This window comes from Arvicola amphibius, chromosome 6, assembly GCF_903992535.2.
Source record: "Arvicola amphibius chromosome 6, mArvAmp1.2, whole genome shotgun sequence".
In the NCBI taxonomy this organism is placed as follows: Eukaryota; Metazoa; Chordata; class Mammalia; order Rodentia; family Cricetidae; genus Arvicola; species Arvicola amphibius.
In genome coordinates, this window is record NC_052052.2 from 96006283 (window position 1) to 96024651 (window position 18369).

Below are 18369 nucleotides of genomic sequence, written 5' to 3' on the forward strand. Positions count from 1 at the left end.
ATTTTTTGAAATTATTACTTTTTTCTGTGACAATATTAGTAAAACTTAGCTTCCAAAATTAAATATGTACACATGGAATTAGACGCTAACAACATCTTAGGAAACATCAGAGAGCTTCATATTGGATGTTTAAACAAAATGAAAAACACAGATGTTTCTTTCTTCAAAAACAGACCTGTGAATCCTATTATTCTTAAAAAAAATTGTCTTTAAGATTTCACATGAAAAGGAAAATTAATTTCCACACATCCTCCCTTTGCTGTGTAATACCACAGATATAGCTATTTCTAGATTGTAAAGAAAGGAGGAAGTTAGATAGTTCATGAAACAGAAAGAAACTAACACTAACCACAGTGTAACAATGACCCAGAGACAGACAGACTAGAAGCAGATGCTGTTGTTACCACATTTTCAAAAACACACTTGGAGTTAGGAGACTCCATTAAATACCTGATACAGAATAAACCAGGCAAAAGGCATGCTTGCAGCAGTCAGCTCCAATTACAATGTTTCAGTGGGATCCTGTTGATGTTTATCTAATCTTAAAAACATTCATTCTTTTCTTTCTGCTTTTCCTTTGGAAGGAATCTAGGGAAAATGGGGTTTGGTACCTGCTATGGGACTCAGGAACTACCAGGAACAGAATTGAATTGAGACTCTTCCTTGAGGGGAGGGACTTCGTGACCTTGGAGAATGGCTGCTAAGGGGAGGAGTTGTAATTGTTTCAGTTTAATCTGCACAGCTCTGCTGTGGACATAATCTCTGTGAACACTACCACTGCTCTCAAATACTGCGTAGATTCTGAGGTGTATGAAACATATACTAACCACACAGTGACGACTAGGACAACCTTCACTTTAGCTTTAGTTAAAGAGAACAAATAACCCATCCTGTTGAGTTGCAAAGCATTCAAATCATGTATCTCCTGAAAATAAGAAGTGTTTAGCTGCTGCCCAGGGACATGTTATTAGAAATGTGATCGGAGAAAAAATCAATGTCCAAACACTGTACATTACGTTGTCTTATTTAGTGCCTATTCTCCATGAAATGATTTGTATTTCTTTTAGGAAATACTGGGAATGTCTGTTCATGACCACAAGTATTAACCTGATGAGGTTCACAGGACCCCTCTACCAGCATACAGGGGAAACTAATTGTGAAGAGTTAGTGTGAATCACTAATTCTCACAGTCTATGCCGCAATCGGAATACACACTGCCTGTAAGGCTGTCCCCCCTCACTCTCTGTCTTTTTCTATTACTGGAAAACAAATCTTTTAATTTATTTTCCATATTTTTTACTGTACTATACATTTTTCTCTGTTCTTCTCCCTTCCTCCCCTCTCCCATGACCATTTTCCCCAGTATTGTCTGAGACACTATCTGAGGACTCTGCAGGCATCACAGGCAGGTCTGCTGTATTTCAACTCCTCCTCTTCTGAGCCACTTTCTCTTCAGTACCTTTCAGAGATGGCTGCATCATCTCACAAACTCCAGGGACAAATGGAGACACGCGTTTCTTTTATGTACATACAGTTCTGTCTCCCTTGAAGCTGTAACACACATCACTTGTGAAATAAAGTCACGATATCAAGACTGATTTTCTTCAGTGTATAACTTTTTAAAGAAAAATATACTTTTTTTAACTTTCTTGTATGTTTGTATATCGGAACATTTGGAACATTTTTCACTTCTATTTCTGATTTTATTTTATTTTATTCATTTACCTGCTTTGTGTTTTGTGTTCAGTCATATGTCCTATGAAGCTTGGCTCATTTTCTTTATTTTTGTTGTTTGTTTGTTTTTGTTATACTAAATGAAGCAATTTGAAAGCAGAACATTCACAAGGCTTCAGATTAAAAGAATAAATTTAAAAAAGCCTTTTCTGTTCCTCTGGTCACCCACATGACAAAAAAGGAAGCCAGGCAGAGCTGTTTGCTGACATGCCTCTAATGGACTGAGTCTGAACCTCCTTCACCAGGACTCTTGCCAAACGGCTTCCTCAGACAATCTGTGGGTGGTGACCTCATTGGAATCTCAGAGCAAAGGCTAAAAAATAAACCATAATAATTGCAAACAAACCTCTGATTTGGTGAAAGAATGGTTGGTAGAATTTGGGAAGTGGCTGGAAACACGCTTGCTGGAGAGTTTAATAGGATAGTAGGTCTCTCTTAAAATCAACACTCTGTCTACACAGTCAAGCCCCTGCCTCCAGCACCAGCATTTTCTGTGATATTAAAACAGCTTACACCGCTTTGGATTTTAATTCTTGTCCATCATCTCTGTGATTGTTCAATTAATTAATTTTGTTTTCATATTAATCTCCGGTGGCTCCCTTAAGCAGCCTCTCTCTGGCGCTATACCTCTAACACTGCCTGGAACGTCCCTTAACATTTCCTGTCCAAACATTCTACCTTCACCCCGTCCCACTTATTTTGCCCTGTGCCTTTAAGGGACAACATGATTTTACAACCTGTGGGAGAAACCAATAATGAAAAAAAAAAGTGGCATTTAACATGTGACCTTACAGGCTCTGTTTAACTTGTACCTTACGAAACCTTGGTATTCCTTTTGTTGACTAATTAGGACTCAGGCTTTGGCCTCTCTCCCGAATTCTCCCGCCAGTCATGGGATTCTTTGACTCCTTCTCCAGAGAGTGACCTCAATCTTGTTTGGGGCACTGTAGCTCCAGCCAGAACTGCATACCAGCTCTTTGAGTCAGCCACAGGTGGCTCCACACATGCCTGTTACATTTGCTCTTTTACTTATTTTAGAAAATAAAAAGAGTATTATGCAGTCTAAACCAGAATTTTGTTAATGGAGTTGAGACAGCAATATATCACCAAGGGCCCCAGACTGACTGTGGTTCTGTCTCAGGTAGACATGCATCCAGGACTGTTCTTAACATGGGCAAATCTTACTTTGACTCAGCTATTATTTTTATGCTGCTTAGAAAATTTGTTATAGAAATGTATTTCTTTATAATATATTTATTGTGTAAATTAATATATTTATTGAGTGGAATAGTGTCTCTTTTTCTTGGGTATTATAGAAAACTTTTTCTGGACTATCTGAGCATTGCTCAGGAGAGAGAATTACACACTGCACTGTAAGGCAAGACTCCTGCCTGTTACATCACTATATGGCTTTTTGGTCTAAGGCAGCAGAAGCTTTACCTGATGCTAGTAATTTTTTATTTTAATAACATTTTTTCCATTTTTTTACACTTATTTTACATAACAACCCAGTTTCTTTTTCCTCCTTTCTTCCCTCTTTTTCCTGCTCCACCCACACAAACCCCTGGCTTCCCATCTACACCCCTCCCCTTCCACTCCTCCTCCATCTCCATTCAGAAAAGGGCAGACCTCCTATGGCTTGAACAAAGATTGGCACATCAAGTAGAGGCAAGACTGAACTTCTCCCCTTGCATAAAGTCTGGGCAAGGTAATCCAGCATGGGGAACAGGTTCCCAGAAGCCAACTAAGTGGCAGGGACAGGTCCTGATCTTACTGTTAGGAGCCTTAAAAAAGAGACTAAGCTACACAACTATCACCCACATGCAGAAGGCCTAGGTTGGAGCCATGTAGGCTCCCTAACTGTTGATCAAGAGTCTATGAGCTCCCATGAGCTCAGGCCAGTTGTCCCTGTTCCCCTGTCATGGCATCCCCTGGCTTCTCCTCTTCTTCAGCTAGACTCCCAGAACTCAGTCCAGTGATTGGCTGAGGATCTCTGCATCTGCTTCGATCAGTTAACTGGATAGAGTATCTCTGATGGCAATTAGGGAAGACCCCAATTTGATTACAGTAGATGGCAGTTCAGGTACCCTCTCCACTATTGCTAAGAGTCTTAGCTGGGGTCATTCTTGTGGGTTCCTGGGAGTTTCCCTGGTTCCAGGTTTCTCACTAACCCTTAAATTCCACCTCCATAACTCCCCCAACCTACCTCCTGCACATAGCCCACCCAACCTGCTTCCTCAAGTTCCTATCTATTCATTCCCCACCCCTGCCCCAATTTACCTGGAAATTTCTTCTATCTTTCCTTGCCAGGGATAACCATGCATCTGTCTTGGGACTTCCATTTATCTAGCATCTTCTGGGGCTGTGGATTGTAGGTTGGTTATCCTATACTTTACTCCTAATATCTACTTATGAGTGAGTACATAACATGTTTGCCTTTCTAGGTCTATGTTACCTCACGCAGGATGTTTTTTTTCTAGTTCTATCGCTTTGCCTTTAAATTTTCTGATGTATTGTTTTAAACAGTTGATTAATACTCTATTTTGTAAATATACCACATTTTCCTTATCCATTCTTCAGTTGAGGGCCACCTAGGTTGTTTTCAGGTTCTGGCTATTATGGATAATGCTGTTATGAACATAGTTGAGTAAGTGTCCTTGTGGTATGATTGAGCATTGTTTGGGTATATACCCAACATTGGCATAGCTGGGTCTGGAGGTAAATTGATTTCCAATTTTTTGAGAAACCACCATATTAGTTTCCAAAGTGGCTTTTCAAGTTTACATTCCTACCAGCAGTGAGGAGGGTTCCTCTTACTCCACACACTCTTCAACCTAAGCTATCATCACTGTTTTTGATCTTAGGCATTCTGACAGGTGTAAGATGATATACAAAGCTTGCTTCTTGACAGTTTTTCTTAACTTTAAATTATCCCACCTACCTTTTGCCTCTGGGTTTTTACTTTGCTCTATTTCTGTATATCTTTTCTCTCCTTCTTACTCCATGTCTGGCTATGTGTCTGGGTGACTGGGTCCTGGAGTCCTCCTCTCCTCCTTTTCCCATTCCTTCGTCTTTCTCCTTCTATTTATTTTCTCTGTCTGCATGCCCCGCCTATCCTTTCTCCTGCCTCGTTATTGGCTGTTCATCTCTTTATTAGACCAATCAGGTGTTTAGACAGGCAAAGTAACACAGTTTCACAGAGTTAAACAAATGCAGCATAATAGAATGAAACACATCTTTGCGTCATTAAAACAAATGTTTCACAGCATAAACAAATGTAACACATTTAAAATAGTTTTCTACAACATTGAACAATTCTGGTAACCAGTGACAATTGTGTTTAGTAATGCTTGCTTTGGACTTGTGTACTTAGGTTCCTTAAGAATCACTAGGCTGGACTGCTTTTGTTCCTTATCCACTGCTACTGTGAACTCTAGCCTGCCTCACAAAACATATGGATTGTTCTATTTTCTCTTCTGTTTTTGAAGTGGTTGGTATAAAATAAGATTTAATTAATAAAAAATTGGTAAATCATTTTTAACACCAACATTATAGAAGTTTATTTTGGAATTTTGTATAAATACATACTTCACATTAAATGATAATGGAGAAAAAGCTATCAGGTGTTGATGGTCATTTGATAGAAATTATGATTAGCAATTTAATCCATCTAAGACATTTGGTTTTTTTAGTCATTATTTGTGTATGTATTCACACACATGCATATACACACATATACACATGTGCACACACATGCATATACACACATATACACATGTGCATACACACATACACATGCATATACACACATGTGCACACACATACACATGCATATACACACATATACACATGTGCACACACACACAGACAATTTTCAAAGACTACATATCCATCTCAGTGGTGGAGTACTTGTTTATTGTGCATAAGATCCAGAATACAACCCTAGTGTCTCAAACAAAAATTATAATGAAAAATATTTTTACCTGTTGAAAGGCATACCATTTTAATATTTCTGATTTTTAATAATTTTTAATTTATTTTTCTGGCATAATGTCATATTATGTATTGTGTCTTAAATGTTCCCTAAAAGCTTGTATGATGATAGTTTTGTTTCCAATTGACAGCACCACTGAGAAAAAATGGGGACTATATCCTGCCTATTTAGCGAGACTACACGACTTGTGGCAAATGTTTGAAAGTATATTAATCCCCTCCTTTTTCCTTTTGGTTCATGACAATGTGCTGAACAGCTTTCCTCTGTCACATGCTTCCACCATGATCTGCAACAAACAAACCTATGACCAAGTGGGACAAGGTAACGTAAACCAAAGCCAGACCCAGATGAATCTTCCCTTCTTTCTGTTGATTCAACACAGATATTCTGTCACATCACACACACATGCATACACACACACATACACTCATGCACATGTACAAACACACTCAAGCACACATGCACTCATGCACACCCACGCACATACACAAACACCCCTACATAAAGCTGAATATCATATGGTTTATGTATATGCATTTTTGTGCATGTGTGTGTGTATGTGCATAGGTACACAGAGGTCAGTGGAAGATATTGCATGTCTGCCTCAATCAAGATCAACTTAGGATACAATCACAGGTCCTATGGAGCTGCTTAGTCAAGCTCCCCCACTGTCTTTTCCAAGACTGCTACTCCCTAAAACCTCAGTATCCTTTTTTGATTTTTTAGTTCTGACTAATTAACAAATTGTTTCCTAAAAGCTTTGTGATTTGAGGTGACTTAGGTATATTCTCATCATGCTGGACTCTGCCTGCCCCTACTAAATGGCTATCAAATAATACTGAAGTAGATTCTAACCCCAAGTGCAGTCTTCCTTCCCTGTGTTTCATTATGCTGAATATCAGTGAAAGACTAAGAGTCACGTGTTGTGATATTTTTCATAAAGAGTCAGAATAAGTACCTCTCTCTCTCTCTCTCTCTCTCTCTCTCTCTCTCTGTGTGTGTGTGTGTGTGTGTGTGTCTGTCTGTCTGTCTGTCTGTCTCTGTGTGTGTGTGTGTGTGTGTTAGGGTGATTTATCCCAGTGAACAATGAGAGGCAGAAATAATACACTTCTCCATTTACCAACACATATTTTTATATTTATAGCTCATGCTCCTTCAGCACAGTGACCCCTAAGCAACAGTAAAAGGTGGTTACTACAACTGATATGGTTATGGGGAAAGTTCCTGAAGCTTTGATTTACATCTCAGCAGAAAATGTTTGTAAAGCACAATGTATTTAGTCTTACTTTCTACTATTGGAGTCTTTATTCAAACTAAACTAATTCTCATTCTGACACAAGATTAAGAAAGGTGTTTCTTAATGTTATCTACCAAATGAAAACGTGTTTATGAGGATGCTGTTGTTATTGTGAGGTTAGATATCTCCATGTACAATCAGAAAGCATGGCATGCCTGTTCGCAAAACTGCAGGACAGTGTTCACAGCAAAACTAGCCTTTGCTAGGAAGTGATCAATTGTGTGTTTTAACTCTATGTACTAGATGGTAAATTCCACACTGTATTTTGAAATTTAATACCAAGTTCTATGCTCCTATAAACACAGATTAATTTTTTGACTATTTATTAAGTCATTATTTCACCTTAATCTCCGGGATGTACACCACTATTGTTACCTTCTTTATTCTCTTGGTGAAAGAAGAAAAATAAATCTTTGCTAGAAGAATACACAGGGACTCCTCTCCATCTCAAGAGTTTCAGACAGACAGTAGATTTAGCACAGTGGCAAACACAGACCAGTATTTTCAGGGGCTAAGAAGAGTCCCAGAGGAGTTTCAAAATTAAAATGCATTGAGCTACTTAAGTCTGTCAACATTTCACTGGTCAAAGGGTGAGTTCAAAACATCTTACCCCATTTGCTAGATTTTTCTTCTATATGGCTGAGCTTAGCCACCTAGCAACAGCACAAAGGACTCCACTGTGACATAGCTAAATGCATGCTGGCTGATCAAGAAGAAAAGCCATGTAGGAGGATCAGGACATAGCAGGATGCCCTGCGATCCCACAGCCACCAGGGAGCCTGGTTAGGGAAACTGTGAAGTTGAAATGGAGGAATGACTTTTTGTCAGACATTCGGGTCTCTTAAGTGTCTTCACTGGACACACACACACACACACACACACACACACACACAGGCACACACACACACACCACATCGCTGGAAGAAAAGATCAATCAAATATACCCATTAAAGCCTCCTTGCATTGATGTGCAGAAAACTGACCAGAACTGTGCTGATTACAGTGAAGTATTTCCTATGCTGTTGTCTGAGGGTTGGTGAAGGAGCTGTGCATGCTCTGATTCTTATGCTATGGACAGCTATGTCTTGTTCTGTGTTTGAAAGCAAGTCATTTGACAGAAGAGACCATCCCAGATGTAACCCACCAATTTACTTCTCAGAAGACAGAAAGATCTACTTAGCAGTCAGGTCATAGCAGAGACCTTGGAAAACATATAGATCACAAATCCCTGTCAGCCATGACCAGTGAGTGGAATCTAGGCCATGGCCTTCCTCGGAGAATGCCTGCCTTGAAAGGCGATGGGTCCTGCAAGAAGGGCAGACCCCCCCAATAGCCAAAATAACTCAGCTTTCTGATTGAAAGCTCACTGAGCCTTCATGGGAAACCAGAATGCCATTTAGGAGCCTAGGCAAGGTCTGTTAAGGACCCTGTGAGAATCAAGAAAAGCACAGGAAAAGAAAACTAGGTAGTTGTGTTTTTAAAATAATTTTATGTATGTGCATATATGTAAGGGTGTCAGATCCCCTGGAACTGGAGTTAAAGACAGTTGTGAATGCCATATGGGTGTTGGGAACTGAACCTGGGAAGGATAGCCAGTGCTCTTAACTGCTAAGCCATCTCTCCAGTCACTTAATTGTGATTTCATGATCATGGCTATTGGTATATGGATCAAATCAAACCTCAGCTCTGGAGCAAGGAATAAAGGAGGCTTGGAGAGCTTGCTGAGAACAGGCCCTTTTTAATGTCAACAACATTCTTAGTAGGCCTTGCTTGGCTGGCAGGGCCTGGGGTAGAAGATGTGTAATGCTCTCTGACAACAGGGAGAACGCTGAGGGATAGACATGTCCATCTGTGGGGACACATTAAAAGCAGTCAGTTGATTCTGCTTCCACCGCAATTGTGTATATATATATATATTTACATATATACACACATATATATATGTACATATATATATTACATGAATATATTTTAATATTTCTATATATGCATATAAAACTCATTTGTGTGTGTGTGTGTATGTGTGTGTGTAAGGTGTAAGGACTTTTGAAAAATCACACTTGTAAGTGATAAAACCAGGGCATGTTAAAACAAAATTGTAGGAAGCTCCAAAGCTACAGAGAAACCCTGTCTCAAAAAAAAAAAAAAAAAGCAAAAACAAAAAGCAAGAAAAAAATGTTGGCACTAAAATGCAGACTCTCTCTTCTTCCCTGAAGCAAATCTCTTTTGAGATCATCAACTATTCATTGTAGTTCAATAAGTGTCATGGTCCTTTACACAGTTATACCCTTTCTCCTTCAACAAATAGGACCTTAATAAATCTACTATCTGGAATTTCTATATTTGCTCTAATAATATTGAATCTTCTCTATGTCAAGATTTGTATTTTGTACATTTTAATACATGTTACATAGTATTTCAGCAGACTATAGTGAACATTTACATCTGTTTTCAGTGGGGCCCTATGACTTAGTAGGACAATCAATACTTGTGCTTTTATATCTCAATAACATGTTAATTTTAATTCCCAAGACTGAGTTTCTTGAGTGAGTATATACTTTACCTTGAATTTTCAGATTGATGTTAGCACTTGTTTTTTTCAAACAATTCTGTTTTTCTTCCTACTTTGTATTCAGTTTCTTTTTTCTTTTGTTGTTGTTGTTGTTGTTATTATTATTATTATTATTATTATTTATTTTTTTGAGACAGGGTTTCTCTGTGTATCTTTAGTTGTAATGGAACTCTCTCTGTAGACCACGTTGGTCCTGAACTCATAGAGTCCCAACTGTTTCTGTCTTCCGAGTGCTGGGATTAGAGGTGTGTGCTACCATGTTCTCCTATGAAACAGTTTCTTAAGAATATTTGAAAATTGCATGTCCACAAGTTCTGTATATAATGGTGAGTGTGGATATATTTTGATTAATGGTGGCTTGGACTATACTGGTTTTCGTGTACGTTATTTAAATAGGACATAAAGCTAACAATTCAGTAGTTTCATTTACTAACTTTTTATTGCTGATTGAACTTCTTTTAGACAAATAATAACAAATAATTACTTCTTTTAGACAAATAAATAATTTTTGCTGAGAATAATTATTGTCTAGGTGTTTTTGTTGCTTTGAGAGAGAAATATATATTTTTTTTTCCTGGCTGGCAATTTTTTACTTGTAAATTCTGTTCTAGGTGTCTTTCATCATAATGCAGTGTTTATTTTGTTCAGGAGTTATGTATGATAACAGATTCTTACAGCTGTTAATTGTTTTTATGTTTGTTTTGAAAAGATACATGTAAAATTTTACAAAATATTTTATTATTTCTCTAAGAAGTTTTGTTTCCCTCTTTATGTCTCTAAAAAGCTTTAAAATAATTCATTTTATGATGTCAGAAATAGCTATAAGCAATTCTTGTATATAAATTTAAAAAGTAATTCATCATTGACTAACCATTTGTCCTAATACTAACTAATGGACAGTTCAACCTCTTCATTCTCATTAACTTGAAATTTTACCTTTTATGCTAGTTTCATGCAATTATACTGTCTATATAAGTAGATTATTTGTTTTAGTAATTATTTGTCTATTCCTTTTCAGATTGACAGTATTTATTGTATTATAATGTTCTGGCTTTGAAGGCTTTCCTAACTCTTAATTATGGCTTTTAGCTTTATGCTTATATTTTTAGGTGAGCATTTAAATCCTTTTGTTTTAAAATTTGAGTGCAAACACAGCGTGCTAATTGGACTGATTAGTCAGATGAGATAGTTGATTTTCTATAGCTCACCATCATAGGGAACTGAATACTGTGTCAAGTTGGGAGCATAGGCCCCTGCCCCTCGCATCTATCCCAGCCCCCAGGCCTGGTCTGGACTCCAAGTCCCAGCAGGCCAGGTCCTGACCCCACCCACAGGGAGGACCACTCCCCAGGGTATTTAATTGACCCCCCCCCAAAAAAAAAGAGAAACACGTGGTCTCCCTTTCCTCCTCCTGGGAGTGAAGTTCCAGCGGCTTCCCGATTCCCGCTCGGGAACACCGGAGAGGGCAGATCTCCCATTAAACCTGTATATTTCTTAATTTGGCTTGTTTTGATTTGGCTTGATTGGGAATTTTGCATCGGCAGGGAGCTAGTATTAAGAATTATTCCTAACACACTGGGAGTATTAAAGAGTGGTTTGCACACATTATTCCCCACCTATTTTTGACATCATCTTTGAAGTTCCTCTGTTTCCAGCTTTGTTTGGTTAATTATGCTGTTATTTACCTTGAATATAGTAAAAACATTGTTCCTGTTCCTGAAGAGACTGACAGTTTCCTTGTTCAATTGTTACTATTGCTTTTGAAAGCCTTATCAGTCTTGTATATTTATCTTGTGTATAGCTACCATGCCAAGCTCTTTCCTCATTTTAATTATTTTGTCTAGACTGTTCATATCTGCAAAATATTTGTGGTTTTTCTTTTTGTCAATATGGTTAGCATCTATGTCCCTCTGGCTTTCTCCTTTAGCTAAAAATCTCTTGAGAAATATATTAATCCAAATGCCTGGAAGATATTCCTTCATTATGGTTTTTTTCAGAAAATTTTCATTAAAAAATATTAGCCTTAAGTTTGAAAGATAAAATTGTATGCATTTATTGTAAAGAACATGATATTTTTATGTATGTATACATTGTGGCATGACTAAATCCAGCTGTTTAACATGTAGTTTACCTAACATGAGTATCACATTTATGATGATAACACTGTCATTACCTTTCAGTAATAAAATATATTTTTAACAGTAGTCATGATGCTTTCTAAATTGTTGAGGTTAAAATACAATTAAATTGAGAGAGAAGGATACCTTTGACTTAATTTCTACTGTGAAAATTAACATAACAAACTTATATTCCTATTTGGGCTCTTCTTGGTAATTTTATTTCTCTGTGAATCCATTTCTTCCATTTATTGCATTTGAAAAAATTCAACTACATGGGCTCTAAACTTACTTAAAATTGTCTAAATGTTGGCTTCTTCACATTGACTTTTGTAAAGTGCAATGGTTTTCATTTGCATTCTCTCGTGTAGCTATGGTTATATGCTTTAGTCTTTAAGCACTTGTACACTGAGTTTCAGAACATAACAAGAGGCAATGGTCTTACATTTTGTTGAATTGTTCTGTACAGCACTTTGAAAGAAGTACGGTTTGTTGTTCTGGAGATAATTAAGGCAATAGTATATAAACAATTCAAAAACTGTGTATCTGCCTACACATAGAGCCACCATGTAGATACAACATTCTTCAGAATGTTCTTAACTAATAAAGTGGCATACAAGCCTATAAGAATAAAAGTGCACAGTGTTTAAGAGTAGCAAACAACCAGAAGAAAATAAATCTTAGTGGACTGTAGACATTTGATGAAAATCTGCATTCACGAACTTTGTGTTTCTAGAATCAGAAGTCACAGAGTCAAACTCCAAAGAGGCAATGTATCATGCACTTAAAACCATATAAGCATAGAGTCTGCCTCAAAGACCCAGGTGTGAATAATAATGACATTTGTGTTTTGTTTCAAGGAAAATTTCTAATTGCACCATCTCATCTTTTTAAAGATTTATTTTATGCATATGAGTGTTTTATTTGTATATATACCTGTTGGGGCAGCTGGCCCAATCCCTGCGTTCAGGGGCGTGGCTGCCCCAGGGGAGAGAGGGACCTTTAAAAAGAACCGGGTTGGTGATAGCCACCCTGTACATGCGAATTCCTATATTAGATATGTTTTCAGCTCTCCTATGGACTTATATTAAGTTTATATCTTAACTCCACAGGTATATCAAAACATGGAAGTGCTGCTTATATGTAATTATTCACAATGCACTCTAGATTATTATTTTTATTGTTTTAAAAAGAAAAAAATGGCTGCTAGTGTGACTATTAGTCAATTTGTTCACTGCTCTTTAACTTTCCGTGGATGAGCTCTTTCCTATATCTGGCCCAATAGATGATCTTCAACTACTGCCCATCCCATTGATTTCTACTGGGTATGTATCATAGCTTATGTAATTGCTTCGCTCTAGGCAGGCACTTTATTTCCAATATTTATAAGTTATTAGAAAGCTGCAATAAACAGCCCATTGGGCAATGTTATTTTCATTTACTAATAGTAAAACTCTAGGAATGGAATTGTTTCATTTAAATGTAAATGAATGTGTAACAATTTTTAATATTATTTTTTAGTTATCATGGAAAACAGTGGACTTCAATCTGATAATACCATGCAGAGTTGAGTGAGGCCCAAATAACTGGAAAAAAAAAAAACAACTTGGTGTGTCTATGAGAGCGCTTGCAGGCAAATGGATGGATCTAGTAAACATCATATTGAGTGAAGTTTCCAGGCCCAGAAAGACAAATATCATATGTACTCATTCATAAGTGGCATTTAGACATAAAGCAAAAGAAAACCAGCCTACAGTCACAACCCCAGAGAACCTAGACAACAAAGAGAACATTCGGAGAGACATACACGGATCTAATCTACATGGGAAGTAGAAAACGACAAGATCTCCTGAGTAAACTGGGAGTTTGGCGACCATGGAAGAGGGTAGAAGGGGAGGGAAGAGGAAGGGAGGGGGCAAAGAAAAATATATAGCTCAACAAAAACAATTTTAAAAAAGAAAAAAATCCCTCTTGCTACTCTAAGGAGTCAGTCTCCCTCCTCATTTCATATCATCCTCTCCTCAGAACCAATACGATTCTGATCCCTCAGAGACTGGACATAAGCAGGGCTTGGTTTTATACTGTGTGGTGCAGTATTATTTTAACAACCCATTTGAATGTCAAAATGAAGAAATCTAGATGTTAAAGCAAGAAGCGCTATGAATCTATATAAAGGAGAATGAAAGCAAACCTGTCTGTATGGCCAGCAGTACTGAGCTTCTCCTGTTGTTTAAAGGGTATGCTTATCTGATGCTGGCCATCTCTTTCTAAATTTGGATCCTGAATATACCAATGTCTTAGGAACTATTACCTGCGATACGCTCTGTTTTCTGCATCTTTACTACATTTTAGCAAAAGAGGTTTGTTTATTAGTTGGTTGGTTGGTTTTTAACACAAATCACTTCTGCTACTCAGGAGTCTTTTTCAATGTTCTGATAGATGTGTAAGAAAATACAAATGGAAATAAATGATAAGTTTGCACCACAATTCTTAAAAAAAAATGAAAAAAAGAAAAGAAAAGAAAAAAGAGAGCTTTGAATCAGTGAACTGAGTAACAAAGACCTGTCCTTCTCATGGAAGCTGGGCATCACCAGAGCTACTGAAGGCCTCAAGAGAGATAACAAAAAGCTGGAGGAAAATACGCCCCTCTCGTCTTGAGAGTGCCGTCTTCTCCAGCTATTGCTATCAGAACTCTTGTTTCTCTGGTCAAGATGTGCACACGCAACAACAGCACCTGGTCCCATGGCTTTCAGTCTTGCTACAAAAGTCCTGTGACTGCATCCTTAAATGCTAGCTCTGCGCATTTGCATTCTGCTTCCTCTGTGGGGACTTCAGGAATGCAGATGATCGTCATCTTCCACCTCTCCTACTTCCTGTGACTCTTTTTCTCTTTATCACCTTTGCTCCTGATTATTTTCTCACCATTCTCAAAGTCATAATATTTTTGCATTTAGATCTATTAGTTCTTGAGAACTAATCTTTGTTATATCTTTTCTTAACTTTATTTTTCCAAAGTTCTAGTAACAATTCAATTGATTCAAAGTATTTCATTTTGTTTCAATTGACTCTTAATACTTTGTTGTCTGTTTTTATACATAGACTTTGAGTGTCTTAGTGTTGTAGAAGCTTAGGTTTAAATAATCCCAAATGTTTACAAGTACTTATTCTCTTTGAAATTAGAGTTGTTTGTTTTTATTTCATTTTTCTCACGCTACCCTTTTTTTGTAAGAAAATAAGGGTAAAATCAGCAAAGGGAAAGTGTTAATAAACTGAGTTTTTAAAAACAGTAGCTTTGTGGAAATGAAATTTGTGTTCTCATTGTGGCAAGGGTCAGACAGTTGAGGAAGAATGATATTCCTAGTTTAAGAGCACCCTCTTCTGTCATTGTAAGAAAGTCGTAATTTTTAATCACATAATAAACACACCATGTGCTTCTCAGTATATTGTTTCTTCTGGCTTAGAAATTCGTATCTCAGTACATTTAAGTACATACTTTAGCATAATGATATTATCTGTGAAAATTCAGAGTTCATTTTCATAAATGCAATTCACTCATTCGTTTATTGATTCATTTATTCTTTGGTTAGCACATTATTCAAATAGCTCTTGTCAATCACATATGTGTTGTACGCTTATAATGGAAAGATAATGAAAATTATGATCTTTATTATCCATGGGAAAAAGTAATCTACCCTCATACCCTCAAATATTGCAAATTTTAAAGATGATAAAAGAAAACTAAGTTTTCTTCTACTATTAGAAGTCTAGGTGTGTGTGTGTGTGTGTGTGTGTGTGTGTGTGTGTGTGTGTGCATTAGAAAGTGTGGAGGTCAGAAAACATTTTTATGGCATGGATGGTGTGGATTATCCCTCCTTCCTGTTATTGGACTTGTGTCATCGGGACTACATAGAACACTTTCTCACTGTTCCACTTCCCTAGCTATTTTGTGTAAATTGTAAGAAAACATTTGAATGCAGGGTTATCTAGGAATGATAGTTAAAATGTCCAAAGGCTATTTTTCCCTCTTCCCCCATTAATGACATTTTATTTTATTTAAAAAACACATAAATAGGCCAAACAATAACTTTTAGCCTTTTATTAAAGTATCCTATTTAGTCAAGTAATTAATTGCTTTGATCACACTATCATGAGTTTTTGCTGTTATGACAAAGCAATGAAAATATAAAATTGTGTGAATTGATTTGCTGTGTGTGTATAGAGATTTTTGTTTTTCCTTTGAGAATTGAGAAGTTCTACCTCCTACATCTGTTTCTTATAGTGTTGGATGCACACGAACATTTGCCTGCATTAGCATTTTAATTTCACAATATGTATTCATTAAGATATATTTATATTATAATTTGGCTACTTGCTTTCACACACACACATACACACACACATATGTAAGATTACATAAATTGCCTCCATTTCTATTTGTCTAGTTGTTTTCCCTGATTTTTTACTTTTCTTCTTGGCATGTTTCTTATTTAAAAATAAATTAGATTAAATTATATATATTATATATATATACAAAGCATATGTGTATCATTGTTTACATATATAAGACTATATTATGTACATACCTCCCAATTTTATATAGTCTGTGTTTAGTTGACTGTAATCTTCATATATATAAAACAATCCAATAGACTTGAATGTATTCTTTGTGTTTTAGTTTACTATTATATATATATATATATTCATATATATGCTGATAGTTTAGAATATATTCTTTCTGCTTAGTTTCCCCTAAAGCAATTTTATTAAATGCTGACTTCTGAATCTTTTCTTCACCCACTTTTCTCCTATACCCACCCGTTTACTTGATCACGACCTCTGCTGTCTGGGATGCCCTGATGCCCTTAGTGTTCTCAAGTGACTTTCTAGTAGAAACTTTACTTTCACTAGATTATGCACAATCTACTTATTAGGCACAAAGTATGTAGAGACCACACTATTATAATATTATATAATTATATTATAATGTCAAAAATATAAAAAAAGAAAACAGTGATTCTGAGAAATTGCTCATAATCATTGTTATTAAAGTTTTTCTTTGAAAATGGTATTTGATTTGTAAACATTTTATTGATATATGGATCTCTTGGCAGTAGTATAATTACACTTTGCTCCAACTATTTCCTTCCTGAAATTCCATCTGCCTTTCTGTTCTCTGTCATATCTTGTCCCCCACCTTTGAGTTTTGCATTTGAGAGAAATAAATTTAGTTCTTCTCCATCTGGATTTCAATTGCTAAAGTTTATTTATGTACTTGAGGAGGTTGCCAAGAATGCAAAGCTTTTTGCTTACTCAGCTGAGACTATCTAAAGCCAGGGAGCTTTCCAGCTCAACAGGGTTGAAGAGGACAGGACTACAAATGGCCTTACTGAAACAGTTGACATCAAATAGCATCATCCACTTAGCTGATGTCTAATAAACATCGTATGGTAGACTTCTCAGTTACTTTGAGAGATCTTAGTGATTAGTAACTTGCATTTTAACTCTGAATCAAATAACAGTTTATGATAAATTTCCATGCTAAATAATATGAGGAAAAGTATAATCCTGAGATGTGAGATCAATTACATAATGGACTTGAGACCAAACTCTTTAAGAAATTCACTTGAAATTCAGTTTCATCGATGATACTCTCTCTCTGTCTCTGTCTCTCTCTCTCTCTTTCTCTCTCTCTGTCTCTCTGGGAGGAGAATATGTGCACAAGCTTCTGAATGGGCTCACACATGCTGCTGCCTGCCTGTGGAGGCCAGAGGACTACTTCAGAGAGCTAGTTCTTTTCCTTCACCATGTGGGTTCCAGGGTTCAGGTTCAAACTCAGGTTCTCAGTCCTAGGCTGCAAAGTACCTTTACTCTCTGAGCTATCTCATTGCCTGGAGTATTATATTGTTTTTTATTTGTTTGTTTGTATGTTTTTAGAGCTTATATTGTTTTGTTCTTTGACAGTTTCATACATGTATAATGTTTATCCTGATAATTATGATCACTCCACTAATCTCCCTTTCATTTGGTTATCCCACAACACACACACACACACACACACACACACACACACACACACACACACAGACAGACACCCTTTCCACATTCATGATTTTTGTTGTTGTTGTTATTTAGAAACCCAGTGAGTTTAATCAGGATCATCTATGGTACCATGGCTTTGAAACTCTCCACTGGAGCCTGGTGGGACCACTAACGGTTACCCAACCAAAGACAATGTCTACAATGTCTCTAGAATCTCTCAGTAGCTAATAGCTGCAAAATGAAGGGTTGGGCCTCCTAACCTCCTCTGGAGAGAGAAACAAACTACCTAATCTAAGATATGAGTGCCAACTCAAAAGGATTTAAGAATATAAATAGATAATAATGGGTATTTTTAAGATATTTGTGTTTCATTATAATTAGAATATCAACCTTCAAAAGATTTGCAGTTCTCTACTAGATTAAAAAGCCATAAACAAAAATATAATGCAATATGCATCACTTCATTTCGAATTTATGAAACTTTTTTTTTTCACAATTCCCTACAGTCGGAGAAAAAAAATCAAGAATCTTTGATATGCAATATGAGTAATTCCCAGAAGAACTCACAAGGTCTGTTTTTGTTTATTTTTGCTCTAAGTATGCAAATGGACTCCTA

The 18369-nt window shown here is 36.7% G+C and overlaps 1 protein-coding gene across 1 annotated transcript in view; it reads right to left on the reverse strand.

Annotated features, from left to right (window-relative positions):
- Positions 1-18369, reverse strand: part of Malrd1 (MAM and LDL receptor class A domain containing 1) — a 617971-nt gene that overhangs the window by 66333 nt on the left and 533269 nt on the right. The window lies entirely within an intron of this gene.